Below are 18,165 nucleotides of genomic sequence, written 5' to 3'. Positions count from 1 at the left end.
GTGTGTGTGTGTGTGTGTGTGTGTGTGTGTGTGTGTGTGTGTGTGTGTGTGTGTGTGTGTAATTTCCCCGTGGACGGTGGCGTCAGGGCGCGCACGATGCCGATCGGGCCGAGGGTCGTTCAACCATCAGTGTTGTCTCGTGTCTCGTGCAGCGTGTCGTAGTTTCTATTCTCTCGTGATCGTGAATGTGCTGTCCTTGTGATCGTTTAGTTTAGGATATCGTCTAGGTAGAAACGGCCGATCGTCACGGTCACCACCATTGTGAACCATCGGCGAACGGTCACGCGGTGGAAGTAATCTGCGCGACTGCCACCGGGCAGAGATATTCGACGTGATAAACTGGGTCTCGGAAACTAGACCAACTACGTATACGAAATTAAGAATTAAAGGGGAAACGTTCGGACAACTGCGCGTGGGAGTCGCGCCACGAGTCATCGTTCTCCTCCTGCTCCGCGGAAGTTCGTGATAAAATCACCGCTAGTTTCGCTGATATCGCTAAATTCCACAGTGGTGGTGGATAGCAAGATAGTCGCGTTTAAAAGGAACTAATAAAAATGTCATTGTGCTGTGAATGTGTGGTATTGTGATCGAGACGTCGTGCTTCTGCTTGTCGTCGTTTCCTCGTTACCGGATGTATATATTTTACGTGCATCTAAATTGGAAATATTCTACAAATTCTGCAATATTGAATGGGAAAGAATCTTCTGTTACTGTTATAAGCGATTTGTTCAGCGATATTGGCGCTCTATTCATCGAATGACCGCGTGGTGTTCGTGCACATGCGCGCACGTGAAATCGTCTATCTGCAGGCTCCGATCAGCTGTAGGCAAATGTATGTATACATATATATATATATATATATACATACATATTAGCCACACAATATATGAAGATCATTCCGCATATCGCTTGATTCCGTAATATCGTAGTGTAATGAAGGCATCATCGATAATGGCTTAAGCGAATCTGATCGTATCTGCGCTCTTTATTCCGCGTGGACATTCACAGTGTTCCGGAACAATCGCGCCTATCATCGCGCATTATCGCGTATGTTTAATTCGCATGAATATATCTTCAAGCAGTTGTTAACTATCTCTCGTTGTTGCCGCATTGCAAAATTCATTAATCGTTGTGTGCGCGTTATTGCGTCGGACTTCCTTCTCGTCGGCTTTTCCTTCTCCTCCTCGCCATCTTCCTCTCTTGCGCTCCTCCCTCGTTCTTGTTAAGTATTTGCTTTCCCCGTGCACTCTCCGCATTAGCCGTTCTCCACCCTCTTCACGGTGGTTCTATCTCGTTTCTGCGTCCCTCCTTCTCCCCAACCGTCCTCCGTCCCCGCGCCTCGCTCTGTTTTCCGTTCCTACGAAGATTACGCTATCGTGTATTTTTTATCGAGCTCCTGATTAAAACCACCCTACCGACCGCCCGTGAGCCTCTCGGTTGCTTCGTGACTGCCGTTTTCGGCGAATAACGCCTCCGTTTCACGACAACCCTCCGCTCCGTCGAAGACGAGAGTTAACGAGTACCTCCGTGACGGTCGGTTTCCCCTTTTTCCTCTCCGCCCTCTTCACGTGTCAACTACTCACTGACTCCGTTGCGGTCGTGCTTTATGCGCGTGGCGATAAGCAATCAACGTGCGCCATCGTCGCTCGAGGTTACGTGGTGGCCAGTATCCGCCCTTGAAGAGAAAAAGAGCGAAAGAACGAGAAGCAAAATTTGTGCGAAAAGAAAGGTGAGGGCGGAACTTAGTTCCTTCGGCCTAAACCTCATCTCATTTAAGCTAAGAAATGCTGATACCGGTGTCGACGTCACCCTCGTCCAGCAACGGCGAAGGCGCCATCAAGCTTTTCGTCGGGCAAATACCACGTCATCTCGAAGAAGACACTCTTCGTCCAATGTTCGAGGAGTTTGGCAAGATTTATGAATTTACCGTCCTCAAGGATAAATACACGGGAATACACAAGGGTAAGGTTTTAATGTAAGAGATACAAAATTTCAAATTCATCGCGTAAATAAGTCAAAAAATGTTGTGCCTCCTTTCTAAAAATTTATAAAATTTTTGTTCTGAAATTTACTTTGGCCCCAGCACGATATATAAAACTTGAAAAAAAAACCTTTTTTAAAAGAACGAAAGTTCACGACAGTGAACATATTAAAATTTTTTTAATACGATTCTTACATTTAGGGAGGGAAACTGTTACGAAATGTCTGCGTTTCTGCGAGATGTCACTTAGCGACAGTGCCACGTCGCGCGCTAACGTTACGAAATTATTATTTTTACGAAGCACCGCAGTCGCCAGCCACTAAATCCAGGCGGCCGGGCGCTCATTAATTTTTCAGTCGCGCAAGGACACGTAGAACTCGTTGCGCCGAGTGAAGCGTAATTCCGGCGGTAACGATGAAGCAAGCGAGAGCACGCGCGCGCGCGCGCACGGGCGGGCGAGGGCACCCCCTCGGCGGCTTTCGAAGCGCGACCGGGAGATTAATCAGGATTTATTCTTTTGTCCCCCGCGACGTGGTGTATGGCATCCGGGGGCCGCGGTCAGGGTCGTGCGGAGAAGAGAGAAAAAGAGAGGCAGCGAAAGAGAGAAGGAGAGAGAGAGAGAGAGAGAGAGAGAGAGAGAGAGAGAGAGAGAGGAGCAGCGAAAGGGAGAAAGAGAAAGAACAAGGGGAAGAGGGAGGAAGGCCGTATAGCGGAAGGGAAGTCAGAGGGAAAGGGATCGTGTGGGTGCGAGAGCGTGCTAAGCCGCGGCGAAACAATAAATTTCGCGGGCATTCACGTCGATCGCCGAGAGGATGAGCCGACGTCGACGATCGACGGCCTTTGTTGGCCGACTGTAAGCCACCTTCCCCTCACCCTGCTCGGTACAACACCCTACCGCGCGCCGTTTCCTCCTCGTCTACCCCGTCTCCTCTGTTGTCTCCCCCCCTCCCCCCTCTGCTCACCTCATCCCTCGCGCGATGCACCATCCAGACGTCGACGGACCTGATACAATGAGACAGCGTTCGCGGACGCGTTTCGGGCTGTTTCCGCGGCGGAAACTTGTCCCGGAAACGGGGACTTTAACACCCCGACGTGCCCGGTTACCAGTCACAGCCTCTTCACCGAGAACGGGCTATCCAACGCCACCATTCGATCCCCGATGCTCGAATTACGATAGGAGCGCGTGTTACGCGATACCATCGTATGGCGCACGGGGGTGCAGGCGGCTTGGGGGGTGGGGACGTGAGTGATACGCGCAAAAGAGCAGACGCCGAGAGAAAAAGCTTTACCGTCGTCGCGGCCCGGTATCACCGCTGGGTATGGGTTGGGATTTTAGAGGGGTATTTGGAAAAATGAGACAACGCGCCCCGAGACCGGTCGGATCGTCTTCATGAATTGTACATCAGTCGGAAAGCCGAGCGCCGGAGCAAGCGATCCCGCGCGGAAATTCGGTCCCGGCGGTCGCTTCGTTATTCCGGAGCCGATTTTGTAATGGAGAAGTCATGTTATTCGATACTTATCAATAATGGAGGACGCGCGCGCGATATGGTGGCGAAAATTTCAAACGTTAGTTGTCCACGTATAGCCGGTATAAAGCTTAGCCCGGCAACGTGCGCGGCAGCCACATAAAAATCCGGTGGTTTCACAGAATTCGCCGTCGGTTCTGAAAATAACGGACTTTTGCCGGCGGCTCTACGAACCGCCGACGTAACCCTTCGCCGGCCTCCGTTTATTTAATTTGCAGGGAAAATGGCCGCAATCCGCTCGCCTGATCCTGGCGTCGGACCGAGGGGAGGGGGGGGGTGGAAACGTAGGTATTTTACAATAAATATCCGGCCGATAAGCTGCACACAATCCCGGTGCATAGGGGCAGAAGAGGGCTAGAGGGAGGGAGCGGGACGAGCGCATTTTTATTTTTGTAGGCACGGAATTTATGGTTGACGAATGGTCGTTCGAGTTTTTGCCTGGAAATAGCTCGTTAATCTTTCGAATTATCCTCCCTTCCAACTTCGTCGCGCCGCTCGGCTCACCGCGTCCACGACTCAACGACTTTTCGTTGTTTCACGGCGGAAATATCGAGGAAAATTCTGCATTCCGAACGGCATACGTATGTTCGTAACATTTCGTTAAGACATCATGTATTTCTGAAATAGCAGTACAATGTTCTTTTGAAAGGAGAGAGAGGGGGAGTTTGCATTTTGATAGAAAAACTGAATCTAATTAATCTTGAAATTATTTTTAAGATTTTCTATTTACTTACTGATTAATGATTTGTAACTATGTATGAAACGAAGCAATTTTGTAAAATTAATTGCTAGTTTTAAATCTAATTTAATATTAACCAGCGAGCGCTTTAACAATGCTAATTAAATTTCAAATTTTTCTTATATATATATATATATTTAAAGAATTTAAATACTTTTCAACTGTCACGAGAAAGCTTTGCTCTGAAACGTATTGCCGAACTGCCGTATATCGATCTGGCTCACATTCGGTGAAACAAACGGCAAGCGAGGGGAATGATTTTATCAACGTCGAATCAAATGCATTCGCTCGCATTGACGCACGTCCACTAAATCAAATAATCCGTGTCTACATATATCATGCGTGCCGGACTTAAATCTGTACGGATACGAATCGACTGCGTTGCAGCCTCAGTAATTTTGAAAATATGCTGCTGAAACATTACGGCGCTATCGAGATATTCATCATAAAAAGGTAAAAGCAAAGTCATTTGTAACATGAGTTTAACTACTACTAGGATAATTGCATTTGGACTTCGTACTTCGAGTTAGGAACTGAGCAATTAATTAGAAAGTGATTAAAATTAGAAAGTTCTGATATTTCTAAGAATAGCTTAATTAATTAGCTAATAAGAAGATAAATACTGTAGTAAAACTGAATACAATATCCCTTAAAACTTTAAGCTCTTTTATCTAGGGCTTTAAATTGAATTTGCCAAGTTCGATTTCCGATTGCCGGATTCAAATAGTCCGTATCGACGGCATTTCGTAATAAATGTGTTAATTTCGCGAGGCACGAGATACGCAGTCGCAGAAATCGTTGGACGTCGTTGCATGACGCGTTACACAGTTTTTCCTTAACAACCGTCTGCAAGCGGCGCGGAAAAGTTTCTTTTTGTTTCAACCTTTCACGGGACCGCCGCGGCACGAAGGTAGGTGGACACGAGGAGGAGGGAGGGGAGGAGGGGGAAGTCGGGCCTTCGAGTTGGAGGGAAAAGGTAATGCTCGACGGTGACGGAGGCTGCAACCGACACGGCAGTCTCGCAGTTTCGAAACAGCTCTCCAATTTTAATGAGACCCGTCTATTTCCCCGCGATTCTGTCTCCGTGTTACGGCTTACCTTTGTGTAATTATATTTTGATTCCCCCAGCTGCGCGCCGCACGTTTCTTCCCGCGCAGTTTTCTCTCTCTCTCTCTCTCTCTCTCTCTCTCTCTCTCTCTCTCTCTCTTTCTCTTTGCCTTTTACGATCCGCGCCTCATACAGTTGCGGATTTCCTCTACTTGCCTCTTCGTTATTATTATCAATTCATACGTTCTCTCGTCGTTTTTCTCTGTACGTCGCTCGCGCGCCATTCCCCGAACGTACGCGAGCGATGGTAAGTAAGCTGTTACGTTCATTTCGTAACAGTGCCAGGCCATTGTTCACCACGAAGACATAGTGACCTACCCTCGGTCTAGTTTACCCTCCTCCACTTCGCTTTCTTCGTCGCACGTTCGTTCGAATTGAATTACGACTGGGAGGAAGGGGAGGCGGGGAAGGACAAATAAAGAAACAGATGAAAAAAAGGGGAAAAAGCTCTCACGCTCCAGCTTTATCGGGCGGGAATCCATTTTGCATCTTCTTTATTCCGTTGCCCGCTCCATTGGCCGCCACTTCGGCATCCGTACTTAATTACTGGGTAGTTACGATACTTGGGTGACCTCCCGTCGTCGGTATTCGAGAGGCGTTGCCGCCCCGTCTCTGTTCTCCCTTGTCCCGCTGCCAGCGTTGCTGTACGTACTAATGAGCGCGCTGAATTGTAGCTTCGAAGGCGAGTAAGGAAATAATTCAGTTGTTTCGCCACGAATTACGGATTATTCGTGTAATTCGTATTACGATTTACTCGCGATTTATTAATCGAGTCGCGCCGTATCTCGTCGGGAAAGACTCATGATTTTATCGTTCCGGATAAAATCGCGTGGTCTTCTCGCGAGCTACTGGAATCTTCGAGGAGGAAAACACTGATCTTTCGAATGATCAGTAATGAGGGTCTCAGTGTTACTGTCAATTCGATGAGAGGCGAACAAAACGGGCGTATTTTCTTTCAATTGCGAACGCTCGCTCGTCCACGAGGGAGGATTTAAAGAGTGTGCCTTGTTTGTGAAGAGATAGAGAGAGAGAGAGAGAGAGAAGGAAAGAGATTCGATGGTATGCGTGGTCGAATATCGATTCGAGTGATAACTACGAATTTAACTCTTGCGAATGGTTTGCTCGTTTCAGCGCATTTAACAGCGGAGCGTACCAGAGGGCTCAGCTGCCGGGGTTGGCACATGGGGACCATGGCACACGCCATTACAATGGCAACCACCCCCACTATCGACCTTTCCGCAATCTCCCTTCTCTCTTTCGCTCTTTCCCTTTTTGTCTCTTTCACTCCCTTTCTCTCTCGTTCCTTCTCTCTCTCTCTTTCTCCCTCCGTCATTCTCTTGGCGCGAAGTGTGCACGAGGGCTGTCCGTTCGTCCGTCGGCCTCCCCCGTCGCGTGCACGGACGTATGTTATCCTACTTTTTTGCTGCAGACTCTCTACATCCGTCTCTCTTTCCGTCCCGTCCGGCCGATCGATCGAGAGTGCATACATCGCACTCTTGCTCATTGGAAATTGGTGGAATCATACGACAATGTTAGCGTTCATGATGAAACGTTGTAACTGCTTGTCACATGAAAATCTGTCAACGGTATTCTTTGCATGATCAAACGATTCCCCATCGCTGCGGGAACTAATGCGCGACACGACGTGTAATATTATGTAAATATTAAAGTGAAATAAAATAGGATTTTACCATAATCTAGATTAGATTTCAAGCAAGATAATATATATATAAGATAATAAAGACATACGCCAAAGAAACATATCGCGTGGCAATTTTGTCTCTTTTATGGTACTATAATGATACTCATTTCGCAGGAAGGAAAAAAGAATTCACTATGTTGTTTTATCAGCGCATCACTTTTATTATACGTACCGATGGCCTTGTCCCACGTGGGCATCGCATGAAGAATGCGACATCCATTGAGAATATAATATGCGAATAGGTTGTTGCAGCGTGAACATCAGGCGAGAGAAAGAGGGAAAAGGAGCAAGGAGGAAAGCCGAATGCATGATGGTGGAATGGGTTACGGGCGAACACTCGCGTAAGAAGGATTTGCACGATAGAAGGGGAAAGACGCTGGGGAAATAAGGTAATACCCGCGGCTTTGTCTCGATCGGGGAAAGGAGAGTCGCTGTAAAGGAAAATACGGAGGATAAGTAGTGCTGCTGCCGCGTTCTTCTCTTCTTCCTCTCCTGCCGTCTCTTTTTCACTCCTTCTCCCTTTCTCTCTCTCTCTCTGGCCTTTCGTTATTACATCGAAAGGGGAGCAGGCAGGCCACACGGCTATTGCGCTAGTATCAAACTAAAATTACGCTCTCGCACGGCACGGAGGAGAGGGAGGGGGAGGGGGAGGAGAGAAAGAAGTTCGGCGCCCGCCGAAGCTGCCTGCCGGAAAATTCCGGGCCGTCGAACGCGAAGAATGGGAATTCCCATCGAGGCAGCGACGGGAGGTAGGATCTCGAGATGGGAAGCATAACCTGCCGCTGCATTTCCCGCCGCTCGTTGTTCCGGGCGGACGCGAAATCCGCGCGGTGCGGTTGCAGCGGTTGCCGAGTTCAGGATTCACTCACGAGGGAACTGGAATTTTTCCTGAATAGCATTACGCTGAGGACATCTTTTTTCGAAACGTGTGGAATCACTTGTATTTCAATAAGCTCATAAATATGGACACAACAACCATTTTAATTGTCGAGAGTGAGAAAACATCACTCGTCAAAGGACATGAAGATTGGTAACTATTTCTGCATTGCAGGTGTAAAAAAATTTTGTACGCATAACATATATATATATATATATTTTAAAAAAATACATATGCACAAACGCATGCACAGTACAGTACGGTTCCCCAAAAATTAAAATTAAAGCTCATCTCTTTGTTCAAGAACTCGTAAGCGGCGTGGCGTTCTGCCACAGACGAAACATACGATTGCAAGTTATATGAAATGTTTTACATATAACTTTAAGCTTGGAACGCCAAAGGAAACTTTTTCGCTGTCATTACTATAAGCCAAGCGTTGTGTACAGATTAAAGTATGTACTGAATTTTACCGTGCGCGGCATGCACGCTTTTCTTTCTCTTTTTTTTTTCTCTTTAAAGTACTGAATTGTGTTTACCGTAATTTGTATTTTAGAAATATGATGTTATCAAGTTTTTGTGCAAAACCAACAAATACTTGCGCCGCTCGCTGCACGAACAACGGCTATATTTGTACATGACTAGACCTTAAACGTGATAACCACTACCTACCGAAATTATTTTATACGATGCACGCGAGTGGCCGAATTTTCATGCGCAACTTAAATATTAGCGTCGTCGTTTTAGGTTCGCACACACAGGTGATTTATAGCTCGGTACATGAAATAATTGAGACTGTAGGAGGAACGTCGGTGTACCTTCCCTAGTGGCGAGGCTCCTCTTTTACTCCCTCGTCGTCGTCTATATTCACTCTTCAGTTTAGGACGTGCCTCCTCCTTCTCCTCCTCCTCCTCCTCCCACCCCGTTTTCCCCTCGTAGTCTAATGTCTTAATCTTCCGTGTGTGAAGAATTGGGCCGGGCCAAATGAAATTTGCATAGTCGTTACCAGCCCGCCTTTACCGAGGAATAGTTCCGTAGATCCAGCTTAAGCTCTTCTGGTTCTCTGAAAAGAAGAAGACTAGTACAATGATCCGTTTGATTGCTTAGGATAATATTTTTTTCATCGATGATCCGAATTTTTGCGGTGAAGATAATTTTAAAAAGGTATATACGTTTTTATACAATTAAATCGCAATTTATTTCTAAGATATTCCGTCCTTAATCTGACTTCTATAAAAAAAACCCGGTCTCAATATTTTTAATTATCCGTATCCTTATATCTCACAGGCTATAATAAATATTTGCTATTCAGTCAAATCGATCAAATTTAAACCGCGATAAAAGTACATGTCGCCTTACTACAAGGCGTCATACGCTGCGATTTTCCAAGCAAATAAATTATGTATGTGGCGAGCGCGCCAAATGTTTCTGGATTTTCAAGTTATATCCAATGCGATAACGCGGATAAAAGACGTCGTGAGGTTCTCGATCGATCTTTAATAAGCGCTCTATTCCGCGGATAAAGATTCAGAATAGTGTATTGTGAGGGAGCCATCGCGTTGCCGAAGCGCGCACGATAAAGGAGAATGTGGGAGTAATGTAGAATGCGTTGGCTAGGTCAGGAGGTTTAGGAGTTACGGAACCGATAAGGGTTTGCCAGGCATGCTCGTTAACGACTATGTAAATTGACGGGTCTATTTATTCTAACCATCGTTATCGAGAGCGCTAGATGAAGAAATCAGAGGCCGGTAGTACAGGTCGTCGCTTCCCGATATTACAATCAATTACATCCGATACCGCATTAAACCGCGATTATTTCAATGAATAATTATTCGATCGAGGATGAAAAAAAAAAAAGATATCAGATTAATTTTCTCATATTCCTTTCATACTCATCGAATTACATTTCCGTCGTCGTCGATAATATACGCGTCTCACGCCGAGCGAAATCGCAAATAAATTTAGTGCCGGCAAAATAGCTTTCTCGATAGGTACTCGATAAGAGAGAAAGAGGGAGAGAGACAGCACGGGCTATCATAACGCGCTGTCCAACCATTTTATTGCAATGCTAAAGTAGGTATTGATCCGAATCTAGGAGAATCACGAACTAAGGTGCTCGACGACCATCGATCCGTCGTGGGGGGACAAGATGAAGGGAGAAGAAGGGAAGGAGGGTAATCATTTTCCGTGTCCTCCTGCTCCTCCTCCTTCTCTTCCTCCTTCTCTTCCGTCGGTTATCCGAATTGGGTTCGAGGGGGTCTCGTAGCAAAGTTGGACTAGGAGAGGACACAAACACCTCCGTTCGGGAGGAGAAGGGTTCAGTAGGGCCTCGCTGGCGTGGAGAGGCGAAGGAGATTGAAGGAGGAAGAAGAGAAGGAAAAGAGAGAAAGCGAGAACACCCCCGTGTATCTCTCGCTCTCTCCCTTTCTCTCTTTCTCGCCTTCTCTCTCTCTCTCTCTCTCTCTCTCTCTCTCTCTCTCTCGCGCTTTCCCTCCCTCACTTTCGAACGAGAGGATGCATGAGAGACTGCTCCAGACCGTGGAGAATGGAGAGAGGGTGCTGCCTTGGGGTTCATTATTCAGGGCTATTGATTTCCATCCACCTCCTACCATCAGCCCACCCAACGCCACCGGCGACCGTGAGTGAGGGAGAAAGAGAGATTGAGCGATGGAGATGGAACGAGAGCGAGATTGACGGGTGGCTGTTCTCTCTTGCGAGCTTCCTATCTCTCTTTCTTTCCCTTCCTTAGACCCTCAACATTTCTGTTCCCAGCATGCTGCGTCAACCTACATACTGACTGACATCTGTTTAAACCGAGCTGCTCGCTCATGACGAGCCTGCGTCTTATAATACCGGTCCGTTGCTTATGGCGTTCCGATTTAATCCGTTTATCGATTGGGCATTACCTCGGTAGGGATCAATCTCCCGACGGAAAATGGAAATTCGTGAAGGAGTAATTGATTGTAACACATGTACATTTTACTTTAAATACATCTGATCTAGATACGTGTATCTGAAAAGGGGATATAGTTTTCGATTTACATAAATATAGATGACATGAGCAATATAAAAAAAAAAAAGAATACAATACATACTCATAAATATATAAACGATTATATTATAATAACAATATACAGTATAATATCGAGTTGGAATTACTTTTCGTGCGAATAAAATATTGAAGATTTTTTAAAGTCACAGATATTTTAATGTTGCCTTATGAAAATATATAGGTATCAAAAGTATTCGTAGGACATTATTCCAAATAATAGAACCAGATTCGTCTCTCTTTCTCTTTCAAAACTGTCTACTTTTGCAAATTCTCGCGGAGTAGCGTCATCCTTGCCGATCCTTCATCTCGGATTCGGATTTCTCCGTCGTTTCCTATGGAGTTGACGGAGTTAGGAAGAAACTTCTACCAAAACTTTCCACCCATAACGGCGGTCCGATAGGGCTCCCAAGCTTTCTCTTCGGAATTTCATGCCCTGGGTTTCCTGTTTGTGGAGGATCAGCTTGAGGATCATGGATAATACCGCAAGACCAACGGCCAATCGGTTTTATCCCTTTGTTTTCAAATCAGTATGGATAAAATCGCATCGTCTGCCCAACGAGAAGTTCGTGCTTTATCGTTCCGATGATATACGTTATTAAATCTTTTCATTAAACGTATTTCATTCGTAATGTATACGCGGTCATGTTAACATGATACATTTACAGTGAATGATTATTAATTGAAGCATATATTTGACAAAAATAATTGTATAATATATATTTAAACTAATTCAACGTTGATAGACTGTTTTATTATTAATTATATAAAGTTATATAAAGTTACAAGCTGGCGTATTATTTTTATCACTAAATAAATCTTACACATTTTTTTCTCTTTTTTTATGCGGAAATTATATTTATTTATCAACATTTATCACACACATTTTAGCAATAATTTATTGGAATAACCGGAGCAACGTATTTGCCGATTTGGCTGAGAACATCCTGCTTTTACTACTTACATGTAGATGGAACTATAAATTGAAGATTCCGACAGCTGTATTAATTTCTAATTAAATATGTGGAGCTCATTATTAATAATGTACAATATTATTGTTATTATAGAGCTTATTCCTTCACTTTAGAAAAATAATTTTGATTTACCTAAATTGCGTGAGATATATTAATGAGTTTATACATTTTCTTTTTTTTTTTTTTATTATATTTACTTTATATTAGTTATACTTATTCGTTCTGAAACTTGTAAGTTACATCAAAATCACATGCAAGATCAGGTAAAGATTACGTGTGCACGCGTTACAATCAATTACTCGTCACGGGTTCCCGTTTTTCCGTCTCGAAATTGATCCAGTATGCGGAAGCAGCACAGGTTTGCTCTCTTTGACCGTGCCCAACGTGACGTAACGTAAAACCCCATTAGGTGTTAGCTCCTCCGTCGACGGTTAAACCGTTACTCGGCTGCCGTTCGTAGGTGGAACGAGTCGCGCCAGTAGTATTGGTGGATAGGATATATACATATAGTCAAGCGCCGAGGTAGAAGGAAGAGAGAAGGAGAAAGAGAGAGAGAGAGGGAGAAAGAGAGCACACTGGCGCGCAGGGTTGTACTGGCACTGTGTGTGCCTATATTGCAGCCGCCGCGGGCGCCGGCGCGAAACCGTCGCTCGCGAGACCACCTCCGCGTGGTGGGCTCGTGACGTCAGCTATCCTCAGTGTGCGGAGAGCGACCGCAGTGTACACCATCTCCACGTTTTGGCAAAGGAGGCGGCGTCGTTGCCGGAGTGCACGAGTTGTACGTCGCCGTTGATCGTGACGACGCACGACGATCAGCTGGACACGCAGCCCCCGTCGTGCCCCCCTTTATTCCCCCCATTTCCCCTCCACCGTCGTCATCCTCCTTGTTGGGGATTGGTCCGCGATCCGGAGGAATCTCTGCGACGAGAGCTGGGATACGCACGAGGATCCCGGAAATTCGGATTCTCGTCGATGCGAGAGGACGCGTCGTCGTCGCCGCTGCCAGCCGCTCCACGCACTCACGAAAATTTCTTCTCGCGGCTGGCCCGCCGTCCGCTCGTCGCTTCCGCTCCGCTCCAAAGTGACGCGACCCTTTCTTCTTGATGTGTACGACGACGACGACGAGGCGGAGGACGGTCGGTAGTCATGCGGACGACGCTCTCGCCGGTGGTAGCAGCGTTCTAGAGTCGAGTGACACCTAGCACAAGGAGCGCTCGTTGCGGGGACGACGGAGTGGTCAGTGGAGTGGTCAGAACGACGATATCTCCCCCGCGTATCAGTGGTGATGTTATTGATGTTTTGCTCGTGACGTTGGTGTTTATACGTAACGAGTACTGACCACGCGCGACGTTGTTAGGCTCTCTTTGATTTTCGACCGCGAAGGCTAACGATTCAGTGTCGTTTCTTCGTTCTTCATTGCGAGACACGAGATCCGTTCTGTCATATGCACGGTCTCGCGAATTAAACTCGACGTCAGTCCGCAGTCAGTTCACGGAGCGAGATCGAGGAGACACGTGGAGTCGAATCGGATCGCTCTTAGCTCACGTGGTCGTTGAATGCGTACCGGCGGCGCTCGTGGTCGGGCGACTGCGACTCAGCGTGTGTTCCGCGCGTAGTTTAGACTCGTGGGTAATTAACAGCGTGATTAGCAACGTGGGAGGATTTTATTCGCGCCTTCTCTCCTTGTCTCTTTCTCTCTCTCTTTCTCTCTCTCTCTCTCTCTCTTTCTATCTCTCTCTTTCTATCTCTCTCTTTCTCTCTCTCTCTATATATATATATATATATATATATCTCGTGCGAGCGGTACTCGGCATTCATGCCTCTGGGCACGCTCGACGTGCCTTAATCCGCGTGAACGTGAACTGTACCCGGTGAGTGTTGAACGCGTGTGAGGACAGGCGAGTTTCTGCGTTTGGTGCGCGACGACGACGCGTTCTCCATTCTGCTGTCGACAAACGGAGCGTACATGTCGCGAATAGAAGGAGAGGGATGACGACGCACCACCACCACCATCGCGATTCCGTTGAAGGGGACGACGTGGACTCGTGAAGAACGACGAGCACGGCCGACGTGTGACTGGCGAGACGAGGGACACGGCGGTTCACACTCGTGGCTTGACGACTCTTCGTTGGACTTCCGAGATCCGCAAGCACGCGGAATCAAGCAGGCAGCGTGGAGCGCTCGGCGATTGTGTGGCCGCGCGCCGCGGACCTTTATCTCTATCAGCCAGGTATCGAACGAGGAAAATTACTTTGCGATCCGATTAGCGATCTATCGGCGAATATATGCGTAAATCATTTTCTAATATTATGCCCAAAATAGTTACAAACTACGTCCAAAATAGTAGTTATAGTAGTTCTAATATAAGCGTGGTTATTTTTTGTAAGTGTAATCTCTGAAATAAGAATATAAAAACATAATATGTCGCTTTAAAATTGTAACGAGTGAATTTTTATTATATTTAATTATCTTCTGAGATTTTTGTAGGAATAACTTTCTATAATATGTTAAGCACAGATATATTATAATATTATAAATTTTCCGAATTATTCGTAAAATATTTTGTTACCACACTTTTAGCAGAATTAGTCGAATAGTTGAATTTATGTGCTTGAAATGACAGGGGGGGAATGTTATTTTTCCGCGGTAGGAGCTACTTTGCATCACTCGCTGTATATCTATTTATGAAGGGCGCGAAGGATGGAAATGAAAAGGGATAAGTTATTGCGTAGATACTTGACACGATTTATGCTTCGTGGGCTATCCTCGTTTTAATATCCGCCGGCTCGCACGAATTTTACATTTTCTACCTCCACAATTTTACATGACGGCGCGAGCCTCGAAAAAAGATGGCGAAGAACTTCTCGCGGTATGTCGGCCCATTCTTCAGTGACTGCAGCTGCGAGCTTTCGCCGCTTCGCGGGTGCATTCTTGCACCGCCGTCTGTGGGAGCATATTCCAAGTATGCTCAATAAGATTCATATCCGGTGACAAAGGGTGTGCTATTTTTCCGTGACATTGCATGCTTTGAGCGTTTTTGAGCGAAACGCGTATTTTTCACAAGTCGAGGAATAGTGGTGTGCGAATATTCCTTACAATAGTAATGAAACCTATAGTAATGTTTCACTACTGCATTGTAACAGTTGGATGTTCCATTTATAGAAATATAATATTTTAACAAGAGGAATTCTGGCGACACGCTAATGATATATCAATGATATAGTACCGATCGTATAAATAATCTGGGCATCAAATTCGTGAAAAGGAAGTGGCTAGTGGGCGAGCTGGGAAAAGTTTAAAGGTTACTGATTTTCGGTCAGATTAAGCGACGTGGTAAGCTATCTCCTTCGGTTTTCGAATGGTGGTGGTGGCGGTAGGTTTACGGATTTCTTCGAATGTGTGTGAGTTGTATAAACGCGCGGAAATTGCAGGATCGAATGGAGGGAATCGGGAATGCGGCAGAAGTCGACTAAATTTTCGCGTTTTTTGTCGCGTTGTACACTCGACGCCCGATGCCACTTGAGTTTTGGTTTTGGCAGCGCCTCCAAAAGTGTTTCCCTATATTTGCAATCGAGGCAGGTTACAGCCTGACCCGAATCCTTAAGCCAGACCACGGTCACGGGATGCCTCGACGAGCAGGCACGTAGTAACCTACACGCCAGGCTGTGCCAGGAGCGTCTTCCTTCCTTCCTCCTTTTCCGCCATTCGGTTTATTCTCTTCTTTCCCGTGGCCCTCGTCTGAAATTTCGCCTCCGGTCGGCCCGCTCCTCGCTCTACGTTTTGCAAGGATACTCGATATAAAAGCGGTCGAATCTAGATATTATATGAGTCAGAGGGAAGTTTGAAACAAGTATGGAATAAACGTATTGAATGAAAATTCTATGCTTGCCAGTATTATCTCTCCATATTAAAATTCACTCCTTTCCGCTACTTTAAAATATTCTCTAGAGAAACTCGGTTTACATGTATAAAAGACGGAATATATTGTATTTTCCAGTTAAATCGACACTAATATTATCTTCGTTGATTCTATGAAATCTTTTGATGATCGCGAAGTATCAAATAATATACTTCACAGCAGAGAGAAAATCTAATCTTATTTATATAAATGTAATCCTATTATTCCTCTACCGTTCTACCCTCTCTTTATCGAAGCGGTTAAATTAGTTTTTTTTTTTTTTGTTATAACATATATTTCACAACATATATTCCGCAATACTTGGAGGATCTTCAGTATTCCGGACGCATTTCCGACGCGATGTTGGTAAAGAGTCGCACTTGTTGGCGTCCAGGGACACGGGGACATTGGACGTGGAACACCGAAGAGCCAGTAGAGGAAAGGTAGTAGTGGTAGAGGGCGAGGATCGCACTCGGAGGGACACTGGAAAGCGAAGCGAGTACGCGGTGGTCAGCCTGGAGGGTCTCTTGGGAGATTTCTGGACCGCAGTCCTAAATCAGGTTTCATTCCCCTGGCGAGTCTCTGGCACCTCGAAACCCCTTTCTCTCTCTTGCTCCCTCCGCCACTCTCTCTTTCTCAGTCTCATAGAACTTGCTTGCGATACCGAACAAAGCGTACGAACGATTCGCTATAATTTTTTTCTTTCTTCTACGTTCGACAATTTTCTTCTACGTGCCAATTATTGAGAGAGAAAGAGAGAGAGAGAGAGAGAGAGAGAGAGAGAGAGAGCTTGAAAGACGGAGAATAATTTGAGCTAAAGAAATGCTCGAGACGTCACGAGATGTAGGTTCGATCATCAGTCTTCTATCATTTCGGTTCAATTTTTCGAAATGGAATGGACCGAGAAGAACGTTTATTCTCGCGGACTAGCTTCAATCGCGGTATTATCTCGCGTGTGAATGTGTAAAGTCGAAGGTAATGAGAACATCGCTATAGGGAGGGATGATCGTTCGACCGGGAGATCTGTACTAGGCACATGCATTATCACAAACGATATCGCCGTGGTGCAGGCGTGGGTTACACACACCGACACGAATACACATTCGAAGACACGTGCGCGTAATAAGATAGCGAGAACACGCTCGGATACGAGACATTGCAGGAACGAAGGGAGGTAATTTCTCGTCTTGTGCAAATAACTTCCTCAATCTTCCTCGGTCTTATCGACAGCTTTGCAGGAGGTAGAGTTAATCCTTTGCACATTTACAAGTTTTCTTGGAATTAGTAATTTAAACAATTTACAAAATTATTTTCTATCTTTTCTTTATTATCTTACACACATACACACACACACACACACACACACACACACACAAAACTATTTGTATTTAAAATTAATTTATATCAAAATTTATATTTCTATTTGTGCGTAATAAAGCGTAAAATAAATTAATAGAAAACAGAAAAAAGTGTTGAGCCAACGTAAAAATTAAATTCTACATACGTACATATCAATGAGCACGAATGTTCCCGCGATGTCACGAAACAATGATAGCAATTTTCAAAACTCGCGGAACAATCCTTAGCATGCACGTGTTAAAATGCTTCACGTGTGCTCACAAAGTGCCATCGTACATTCGCGGACACGAACAGGAACCGAGGACCGCCTTTGTACTATTACGACCGGGACATTACAGAAAGAGATACTCGCGCTTTCTCTGCGCGCTTCGTTGCTCCGTATGCAACGACGACGACGACGACGACGACGACGACGACGACGACGACGACGACGGCGACGACGACGACGACGACGACGGCGACCTACGCCCATAAACATAGATCAAGCTCAACAATGGCCCGCCGGTAAACGTATTGACATTTTATACTTCCCACCAGCGCTGACTGGTTGCCTCCGCGAGCGTCGGTGTATTACTCAAACTGCGATACCAGGACAAACTGCAGGATACGCTGTCCTCGCCGCGATTCTACGCACGACGAGATGCTAATGGACGAGAACGATACGGCGGGCAGATTTATGAATGGCTACGATATCGAAGGCACGTTCGAAATGTTGTTAGCTTACGGATCCGCGATCGCGCGGAGTCGAGGCAGGACAGATGAAATAAAATCTCTGTAGCAACAAGATGAACTGATGTCCCTCGTTTCCAGCTGATATATTTCCATTCGGCATTTGCAATGTCTTTCAGCGCTAAATTTGATAAATAATATTAAATAATAATAATTAAAGTAAGCGAATCTCGCGAATAATTTTTTTACAACGTGTTTAATACTGTAGGTTTATTATAATTGAGCAT

The 18,165-nt window shown here is 45.6% G+C and overlaps 1 protein-coding gene and 1 long non-coding RNA gene across 4 annotated transcripts in view; one reads left to right on the top strand and one right to left on the bottom strand.

Annotated features, from left to right (window-relative positions):
• LOC148934544 (uncharacterized) overlaps nucleotides 1–18,165 on the top strand; it is a 127,584-nt gene that overhangs the window by 53,590 nt on the left and 55,829 nt on the right. Inside the window, exon 1 of one of the 2 annotated variants that reach the window (XR_016141248.1) lies at nucleotides 12,801–14,182. The exons of the other annotated variant lie outside the window; for it this stretch is intronic. The gene's annotated coding sequence lies outside the window, so the exon portion shown is untranslated. Of the gene's footprint in view, nucleotides 1–12,800; nucleotides 14,183–18,165 lie in introns of those variants that run through there. 2 annotated transcript variants of the gene reach the window in all.
• LOC148934545 (uncharacterized) overlaps nucleotides 5,404–18,165 on the bottom strand; it is a 50,614-nt gene continuing 37,852 nt past the window's right edge. The window contains exons 1-2 of one of the 2 annotated variants that reach the window (XR_016141253.1): nucleotides 12,252–12,650; nucleotides 5,404–8,992 (exon numbers count right to left, since the gene is read on the bottom strand). This is a non-coding gene — a long non-coding RNA (uncharacterized LOC148934545). Of the gene's footprint in view, nucleotides 8,993–12,251; nucleotides 12,651–18,165 lie in introns of those variants that run through there. The other variant, XR_016141252.1, reaches the window with a different exon arrangement.

Source organism: Pogonomyrmex barbatus, unplaced genomic scaffold (assembly GCF_055798465.1).
Source record: "Pogonomyrmex barbatus isolate J1 unplaced genomic scaffold, ASM5579846v1 scaffold9, whole genome shotgun sequence".
Classification (NCBI taxonomy): Eukaryota; Metazoa; Arthropoda; class Insecta; order Hymenoptera; family Formicidae; genus Pogonomyrmex; species Pogonomyrmex barbatus.
Note: the sequence above shows the minus strand (reverse complement) of the source record. Positions and strands in the feature narration are given on the sequence as shown.